The sequence below is a fragment of the Mus pahari genome, chromosome 21 (assembly GCF_900095145.1).
Source record: "Mus pahari chromosome 21, PAHARI_EIJ_v1.1, whole genome shotgun sequence".
Classification (NCBI taxonomy): domain Eukaryota; kingdom Metazoa; phylum Chordata; class Mammalia; order Rodentia; family Muridae; genus Mus; species Mus pahari.
In genome coordinates, this window is record NC_034610.1 from 12850417 (window position 1) to 12860884 (window position 10468).

General features: G+C 41.0%; 1 pseudogene; it reads left to right on the top strand.

Moving 5' to 3' along the window:
* Nucleotides 1-7671: 7671 nt before the first annotated feature.
* LOC110338534 lies at nucleotides 7672-8273 on the top strand (annotated as a pseudogene).
* Nucleotides 8274-10468: the final 2195 nt, after the last annotated feature.

The following is a 10468-nucleotide window of genomic DNA, read 5'->3' on the forward strand; positions in this document are numbered from 1 at the left end:
CTTGGACGGCAGAATACCAGGGTTGTCCGGCACAGGGCTTTCAAGAAGTAACCAGGTTATAAACTGAAGTTGGAAAGACAGGCCACTGTTTTGGAAACTGGCCAGCAGAGGTAGTAGCGTTAAACCAGGAGCTACCACAGAACCGAGAGTGCAGCTTTCACAGGAAGGGACCCAACTTTTGAACTGTTGTTGCCTTGAGAGACTAAAACTCTTCAGGTTGCACTGCAGCCTCCATGATACTCCGCAGATGAGCCTGGCCTTCAGTATGACGTGTGAACTGTAGTTTCGTGTTAAGATGCACTGCTCCAACTAAGATGTATTAATTTCTCCCAAACCAAATTAACATGAATGTGCTGAAGCAAAGGACTTGGACATCCAGAGGATGGTGGAGGAAGGATGTGATTAAAAATAGTAAATTCCTTTATAAGAGAATAAGTGATATAACACCATTTTATAGCTAATTTATGTTGCAAGGACTGGGAAGTGTGTATAAGTAAAAGAGATTTCTACAAGGAATCCTTAGAACCATCATTCTGTGCGCTTCTTTTTTGAGCCCGATTAAAAATAAAAGTTTCCCCCAGAGGTCTGCTTTAAACGTAGTAATGAACTAATGTGCTAAGGTAGTTAGTACTAATCGACAAAAGCTTTCTCTCCAGTTAAAAGAGTTGATATGTACTTGTAGGTCATTTCCTTAAAGGGACAATGTGACCATCATTTTGAAGTATTATTTGTAGGGGCAGGAATCTCAGGCACTCAACAGAAAGATCTGGAGGAGTTCTGAACCAAGGGTTGCCTGCAGATACTTCTTAAGTAGCATGGTTCCTGACTCTGTCTAATGTTAGCCTCTCCTTAGTCTACACAACTGACTCCCAGCTGAAGCCATTTATGCCAGCATTTAAGAAACCGATTCAATTCCTCATATGCAAAACAATCTGCAAGATCCTCAGGCAGCTTGACAAATAATAACTGCTTCTTTTGCATGCTTCATAATCCTTTGTTAAATGTTGGTCTCAGCACTTGGTTTTAAACTTACTTGTTTGCGTGTCTCTTCTCTGTCTTCTCGCTCTCTTTCTTCCCACCAGCTTGTGGTTTGGTTAAATTCCCCCAAAGGCCATGTGCCTGGAAGGGAGAAGACCATTTAGGAGAAGGGATCTCTCGAAAGGAAGTTATTGGGGACATATTCTTAAAAGTATACTGAGGACTCGGGTCTCTGCCTTTCTTTCTTTTGCTTCCAGGCCGGCATGAAGTCAGCAGCCACCTCTGTTTTGAATTCCTACAGTGATGATCTGCTTCAGCCATAGTCCTAAAGCTACGTAGTCTTGAAACTGTGAGTGAAATCTCAGGAATCCTGAGCTAAAACAAAATCTTTCCTTCTTAAGCTGTTTATCGTAGGTATTCTGTCAGAGTGATGGAAAGCCATTTAAAAGTTTTAGCAGATACTTTGGGCTATCACAGATCTTGAGACAACCAGCTTCAAGCATCTACCAATGGTCAGAATTTTCTTGGAAACTCAGCCAGCCTTGCATGATTTTCTCCTGAAAAACCCAATTTAGTGTGCATCCCCCTCTCTAACCTAACACACAGGGCCACATGTTGTTACCTCATGTTTCTTAGCTAAGCCAGGTCATAGTTTAATACCTGCAATACCACATCGATGTCAGCGTGGGAACTGTCCTTCAGATATATTCAGTCCTCGGCAGGGTCTGTCATTCTGTCTTAGTCCATTAGTTTAGAACTACATTTCTATCTTCTCTAATATCTGTAGCTTTGAAGGGAATATCCGAGTCTCCTGAAGAAGAATAGTCCACAGTCCTGACTTAACTTCTGCAGGAATAGCCCACATTGCTGACTTCCTAGTGCATTCTGTCTCATCTCTGGCTAGACCTCCTTGACTTGGGCTTTTGGCTATATTGTTTCTTTTAGCAAGGCCAGCTTCTTCTTTATGCATAGCTCTTTAGGATTACCCCCAGTCTAAATTACAAGGTACACTCTAGTGCATCCTTTTCCCCTCTCTGCTTTTTAATCCTAGAAACAGCCAGCAATGTGTTGCCCTGAAGGACAACCAGTGCAGCATGAACAACCACAGAAGGGAATCAGAGGGCATTCGTTTTACTTCTTTTGTTGGCTATGAAGCGATGCTCTTTCATTTCATGCTTCTTCCATGTTAGGATGAAGTGCTTTGAATACATCCTACATGTGTTCAATATCTTTGTAACCATCTGCTTTACATTCCTTTCTTCTAGGGTTTTCCAGTTGAGCTTGTGTGACTCTGTGACTAGCCTGACATGCATAGGCTGAAAACAAGAAAAGGCCTGCTGGTCTTACTTGGTTTTCACAAAATGGTTCCATTCATGGGCATAGTAAATATTAATTCTGCCCTCTCAAGTTCTTGAACCCAGCATTGTTTTTCCTGAAACAGAAAACTGCTGCGGATTTGTTAAGAAGTGACCTATCACAACGATGCTGAAAGGAATTGTTTTTAATCTTCTCTTTTAGATTTTTTTTTGGGATGATAATTATATTTTCCCTTCTCTTTTCTCCCTCTAAACTGTCCCATATATGCCTCCCCTACTGTCTTTCAAATTCATGGCATCCTTTTTATTAATTGCTATTACATGGGCATATGCATATGTATATACACATATATTCCGAAATATAAACTTCTCCATCTGCGTAATGTTGTTCATATGTATGTTTTCAGGGCTGACTATTTGGTATTGGCATACAATTGATGAGCTTTTCTCTGCTGAAGCCTATTTCTCTTACTCTCAGCATTCCTTAGTTGCCTGTAGTTCTTTGTATAGGGTTGAAGTCTCATGGGCTTTCCCCCCATCCACTTTGGCATGTCTCCTGGGGTCATCCTTGCTCAGCTCATGTTTAGGTAGTCATGTTGACAAGACTTTATGGATGTAGCTTTGATATTACTAGCAGACACATCTCACAGCGACTTCTCTGGTCCTCTGTTTTTTACAATCATTCTGTCCCCTCCTCTGCAATGTCACCCAAGCCTTAGGTCTAGGAGTGTTTTGCAAATGACTGCATTGGACTGGAGAAAGAAATTTTTTCTTAAGCAAGCACAATAAGATTGTATTCTTTTCCTGAGCATTACATTTTAGCCTTGGGCAAAACGGATAGCATAATCTGGTCTTTGTTTATCCTGTAAGATAGGGAAGAGGATAGAGAGTTAAGCTACCTCCAAAGTCAAATCAAACATAAAAATTGAGCCCTTGAATTTAGGCAAAAGGCTAAGGAGTGATTACAGTAAACAATCTAGGAGTCTGGGGATCATATCACGACAGTTGTAATCATATCAGCTGCTGTATGTAGTCCATCAAGGTCTGCTAAGTATTCTGTTATGAAAGCCCTGTGAGGTGGTGTCTCAGAGCTGAGAAGACAGCGGTGAAGACCACAGTGCCCCACCACTTGCCATATGACCACGGTGTTTATTTTAATCTTTTAAGTGTCTCTGATAATGAAATTTAAAAATTCAAGTAAGTATTGTATAGACAAATTGAAAAAAAAAATCTCCACAGTGTTTCTTTTCCTTAGTTCCTTAGTGTTCCTGGGACCTGCCCCTCGGGAATTCATGGCCATTTTTTTTTTTTTTCTTCACATTTAACTTTTCGAAGATGCTTCCATTGAAAGTGATAGTTCAAGGGAGTGGGGCTCATAAAATCTCTCCTACAAACACTCACAGTTACTGGGTTTCAGAGTTCAGATCTTTACCCAGTGAAGTACTGAAGTTAGATCTTATTGATAACAAATAGCATCAGCCCTTCAAAGAAAATCTAGTTCCTCGTGATTAACTAAAAATAGTTCTTTTTTGTCTTCATTGGTTCTCCCAACTCTCCCCCTCCCCTGCCCCAGTCAACTTGACACAAGCTAGAGTTATCTGGGAAGAGGATCCTCAATTGAAAAGATGTTTCCATTAGATTAACTGGAGGCACTATCAATGGTGCCATCTCTGGAGAGTGGTTCTGAGTTGTATAAGAAAGCAGGCTGAGTGTCCCTCTTTCTCCACATCCTCGCCAGCATCTGCTGTCACCTGAATTTTTGATCTTAGCCATTCTGACTGGTGTGAGGTGGGGTCTCAGGGTTGTTTTGATTTGCATTTCCCTGATAATTAAGGATGTTAAACATTTTTTCAGGTGCTTCTCAGCCATTCGGTATTCCTCAGTTGAGAATTCTTTGTTTAGCTCTGTACCCCATTTTTTAATAGGGTTATTTGATTTTTTGGAGTCCATCTTCTTGAATTCTTTATATATATTGGATATTAGTCCCCTATCTGATTTAGAATTGGTAAAGATCCTTTCCTAATCTGTTGGTGGTCTTTTTGATACTCCTCCATTGTTGGTGGGATTGCAAGCTGGTACAACCACTCTGGAAATCAGTCTGGCGGTTCCTCAGAAAATTGGACATAGTACTACCAGAAGATCCAGCAATTCCTCTCCTGGACAAATACCCAGAAGATGTTCCAACTGGTAATAAGGACACATGCTCTACTATGTTCATAGCAGCCTTATTTATAATAGCCAGAAGCTGGAAAGAACCCAAATGTCTCTCAACAGAGGAGTCGATACAGAAAATGTGGTACATTTACACAATGGAGTACTACTCAGCAATTAAAAACAGTGAATTCATGAAATTCTTAGGCAAATGGATGCATCTGGAGGATATCATCCTGAGTGAGGTAACCCAATCACAGAAGAACACATATGGTATGCACTCACTGATAAGCGGATATTAGTCCAAAAACTTAGAAGATCCAAGATACAATTTGCAAAACACATGAAGCTCAAGAAGAAGGAAGACCAAAGTGTGGATACTTTGTTCCTTCTTAGAATGGGGAACAAAGTGCCCATGAAAGGAGTTACAGAGACCAAGTTTGGAGTTAAGACAGAGGAAAGACCATCCAGAGACTGCCCCACCCAGGGATGCATCCCATATACAACCACCAAACCCAGACACTATTGCACATGCCAGAAAGATTTTGCTGACAGGACCATGATATAGCTCTCTCGTGTGAGTCTATGCCAATGCCTGGCAAATACAGAAGTGGATGCCCACAGTCATCTATTGGATGGATCACAGGGCCCCTAATGAAGGAGCTAGAGAAAGTACCCAAGGAGCTGAAGGGATCTGCAACCCTATAGGAGGAACAATGATATGAACTACCCAGTACTCCCCAGAGCTGTGTCTCTAGTTGCATATGTAGCAGAGGATGGCCTAGTCAGCCGTCAATGGGAGGAGAGGCCCTTGGTATTGCGAAGATCATATGCCCCAGTACAGGGGAATGCCAGGGCCAGGAAGCAGGAGTGAGTGGGTTGGGGAACAGTGCTGGGGGAGGGTATAGGGGGCTTTGGGGATAGCATTTGAAATGTAAATGAAGAAAATATCTAATTAAAAAAAGGAAAAACGTTATAAAAAAAAGAAAGAAAGAGAAAAGTTGTAGTAAAGAAAGAAGTTCTGAGGGGTCAATATAATTCTCTTCCCTGAGGCATCATTTTTGGATTGACAGGAACTCTATATTTCTGTCTTGCCTCACGGAAACAATCCAACCCTGACAGTGTGGGGAAAGAATATATAATTACAGAAAAAATAAATAAATCATCTGAAAGCAGTTGGGATAAAAAAGAAAGATAGAAAGCAAGCAAGCAAGCAAGTAAGCAAGCAAGCAAGCAAGCAAGCAAGCTGAGCAAGTACTGGAGAGCAAGGCAGTGAGCAACACTCCTTCATGGTCTTTGCTTCAGTTCCTGCCTCCAGGTTCCTGCTCTGAGTTCCTGCCCTGACTTCCCTCACTGAAGGAGTATGACCTGGGAGCCACCAGGTAAAATAACCCTTTCCTCTCCAACTTGCTTTTGGTCTTGGTCTTTATTATAGCAATAGAAACCTAAGGCCATTTCTAATGTTTATTTCACATGAATCTTATTCAACGTGAATCTTTTGAATTTTATTCCTCACTAAAATAAAATACATTTTAAAAATATCAATCTAAGTGGTTACAGTATGAGCCTATAAACACAGATCCTGGAAAACCTTTAAAATGCAACAAAATGTTTGCAGGTTTATCTCTGTATTTCTCCAGAAAGTCTCAAATGGACCTATGGTCCAAAATATACCAATATGTATTGATTTAGATATGATTGTTACAGAAGGAATTCTCTGAAGCCATTATTTCTCTACTTCTTGCCACCTATACATTCTCACATTTGAGAATTTGCCATGAGTGGAGATAGTGATATTTACATATCATTTGAATTATCTCTGGACTTAGTTAAAGATGAAAAACATTAGGAATTTGTATCAAGAGACAGGTCTGGAAAAGGTTGACTCTAGTCTCCCTCTCCAGCAGGCTGCATCTGAAATTGGTTAGTGCTTTTTTTTTTCTTTGTTGCCAAGCAACACTACTTGGCATTAGTAAAAACTTCCTGGAGTTTAGAGCTCCTTTCTCAGTGTTAGGAATTGCAGTAAAGCTCTGTAGCACTCTGTAGTGATTATAGTCAACTTTTCTAATTATACTCACAGATAAATTGTGCATGTTACTTTTGCATTTGGTACTGTAGCAAAGAACCATGGGTTTCAGTGGCACATTCATACAACCCTTAAATTTCTGTCTGCTTCTGAGGATATTGTGGTTTCAGTGGGACCAACAGGAAAATCCAAGGTAATCTCCTTGTTTTCAGGTCAGCAGATTAACAGCCTTAATTCCATCTGCAAACTCAATTCCGCTTTGCTATGTTAGGTAAGAAAGTAACAGTTTCTGGGATAAGCACGTGCATATATCTCTAGGGAACTGTTGGCTTATCACAGAGTAGTGCCAAATCTCAGTCAGAAATAGAAATGAGAAGGCTCAGTGGTGCAGCCTGTACTTAGGATGTCTGAAGCCCTAGGTCCAATCACCAGTTCCAGGAAAGGAAAAAAGAGTGGAGCCCAAAATGTACCTACATAAAATAGCAAAGTGACATAGTTTTGCTCCTTCTCTGTGAATATTTATGTGCCTAATTGATTTTGGAGTATATGACAAGCTGGTTTAGCAGGAAGAGCTACTGTTGTGCCAGGAAATGTCCGTGTACCCACAAAAGACCATGAAGGTGCCGATTCCGATGCAGTCACATTAGGGTCTCTTTATTCAAGCTCTGAGCTTGGGATCCCAGCCAACCTTGACACAGCAGGAAGGTGGATCCTTGAGCCTAGTTTTAGGCAAGCATTTACAGAGGCACACATCTGACTGGGGGGCCATTATGGCCTTTAACATAATTGGCGGGTGCTGGGGGCCAAACCATAAACTTAGCTTCTGTTTTCCTCCTGTTTGCTGGTTGTTAGGAAGCGAAGTGTCAGGGGCAGGCTTGTCACCTGAAGGTACAGACTTGTTGGGGAATATCCTGGAACCTGGTGCTAGACACAAGTCTTGTTTGGGGTGGGGGTGGGGGTATAACCCAGAAACTGGTGCTAGGTACCAGTCTATTAACTCCAGTTCAACTTTAAGTAGGTCAGGTTCTTTAAGATGAAGTCTGGTTTCGCACAACTACCTAGGAATGCACTTTTCTCTGAAAAGAGGTATAGAAATTTCCATGTATATGTATCCTGTGACACTATGAAAGTAACACTTTACTTTATTGGGTTGTAAGCACTAAATAAAAGAATAGGGGAGAGCCGGTTTGCAGGCAACTCATGTCTATAATGTCCTATAATGGAGGGGCCGTCATGGCAATGAAGGGAAAGAACTGTGTGGCCATCGCTGTAGACAAGCATTTCAGGATCCAGGCCCAGATGGTGACCACAGATTTCCAGAAGATCTTTCCTATGGGTGACAGGCTCTACATAGGCCTGGCAGGCCTGAGCCACTGATGTCCAGACAGTTGCCCAGCGATGCAAGTTCCGATTGAACCTGTATGAGTTGAAGGAAGGTCGGCAGATCAACCCTCATGAGCGTGGTGGCCAACCTCTTGTATGAGAAACAGTTTGGTCCCTACTACACAGAGCCTGTCATTGCTCGCTTGGACCCGAAGCCCTTCATTTGCTCTCTGGACCTCATTGGCTGCCCTATGGTGACCGATGACTTCTTAGTCAGTGGTGTCTGCTCGGGACAAATGTATGGAATGTGTGAATCTCTTTGGGAGCCCAACATGGATCGAGAACACCTGTTTGAAACAATTTCTCAGGCCAAGCTGAATGCTGTGGACTGAGATGCTGTATCAGGCATGGGTGTTATTGGCCACATCATTGAAAAACACAAGACCACCACCAGGACACTGAAGGCCTGGATGGACTAACCTATGCTCTGGATGGACTAACCTGTGCTCTGGTCCTGTCTCCCTTTTTGTTGTTTTTCTTTTTAATAAAATCACCTTTCTTTCAAAAAAAGAAAAAAGAATAGGGGTCACCAAAGATAACTCAGCGATTAAAGGCCATCAGTGGCTAAGTCTGAGGACCTGAGAGCAATCCTTGGTATCCATAGCATGGAAAGAAGAAACTGACTCCTACAAATTGTCCTCTGACTTCTACACACATTTAACAAAATAAAACAGAAATAAAAGGAAAGAATAAGAGCAGAAAAACACTGCGTATAGTGAAGGCAAATAATTATGAAATGGTCGTTACAGCTAAGTATGTTTCTTTGTATTTTGAGCTGGGAGGTAAAACAAATTTAAAAAAATCAAAATTCTATTAGTTAATCTGTTTTATAGTTTCATGTCAGTCAGTACAACTTCCTTTTCTTTCTTTATTTCTTCGCCCACTGTTTCCCCTCTATTGGCTTCCTTTCCCCCAGACAACAATTTGAATGTGTTTAACATGTTATCTGTTTTACTATGTGAGCTCGGGCATCTTCAGTACGTGGGTTTTTTTTTTGTTGTTGTTGTTGTTTTGGTTTGGGTTGAGGTTTTTTTGTTTTGTTTTGTTTTGGTTTGGTTTTTGATTTGTTTTTGAGACAGGGTTTCTCTGTGTGGTCCTGGTTATCCTGGAACTTACTTTGTAGACGAGGCTAGCCTTGAACTCAGAGACCCACTACTTCTGCCTCCTGAGTGCTGGGATTAAAGACATGAGCCACCACCACCTGGCACTAAAGTGTTTTTTTTTTTTTTTTTTTTTTTAGTCATTTGTAAAAATTATGCAAATTAAAAAACAATATGTGTATATCTGCTTAATCCCTCTTCACTGCTGAAGAGCAACCCATGACAGTATCTGACATAATTCTAGTCTGCCTTTCTCTAGGTCAGACTAAAAAATGGTTCCTTAAGGAACTCTTTCTCATCCATACTGACTACCTAATTATGCTGTTCTCAACCATTAAGATACACAACTGTCACTGCTCCAAAGCAGGTCCCGCCCAGGAGGGCACTAGTTGATATGTGCTACAGAGTATAAGTATAAGTATAAGTATAAGTATAAGTAAGAGTTCTTTATGCACTGATTCAAAAGGGTGTGAAACTTTCAAGTCATATTTCCCGAGCATTCTATTATCTAAATAGAGAAATATTTTTTATTAAGACATGGCATGATTATAAAGAATAAAGACCCATTCAATGAAAAATGAGGCTTATTGGAAGGGCAATAGGTATTGGGAAAAGCGTGAAGTAACCTCAGGCCTTAAAGGTCTTCCTAGCCTACAAAGTTTCCGGGCATTAAGACAATATTCAATAAGCTTTTATACAAGTGGGCAAATAAGTAGGTAGATGATCCCGCTGGCTCTAACGTTGCCCATGCAATCTTAAAGTTCTGCTTGCATGCATCAGCTAAACGTGTCGATTTCTGCTAGCTGTAGATGGCTGTTGTATTGTGGTTCTTCTACACAGTGATTGACTTGTCCATTGTCCTGTGATGGAGTTCCTGGAATGTGGGGCTTTTAAAGCTGACATAAGGAAGGTCTCAGGTAAAATGGCATTCTTTCCATGCATTGCCTCAGGGTACCTTACAAATTAACTCCATAAATTTATACTCTATAGTCCCTTTGAATTAATTAAATATCATGACACGATGTCATCATATTTAGTGAACTTCATTGGGTCAGCACAATTGGTTTGTTTCCCTCCCACCTGGATTTTAGGTCTGGTGTAATCAGTCTTTACTGAGGCAGACACAAACCCCACCCACAATTCAGTATATCAAGTTCTCTAGGAAGGGGCTATTGAAGCATTGTGGACACTGATAATCCACAGACATAACCTAGCATATTATTCCGAGGTTCCCAACAAAAGCGATTGTTCACAATCAGGGGAAAGGGATAAGGAAAATAATGAGATTGCTGGGTGTCCTGAGATGACCCTCACTGATCCTTAGTCTATCTTAATTTGTCTCCCTTTATGAATCTACCTTTATTTTGATGTATTTGATCACAATAAGCATCAGGTATTTATATTTTTTCCTAATGGAGAAGCGGTATGTGGATCTTCGTGCATACTTAACAATGGTTAATCTCTCTCTCTCTCTCTCTCTCTCTCTCTCTCTCTCTCTCTCTCTCTCTCTCTCT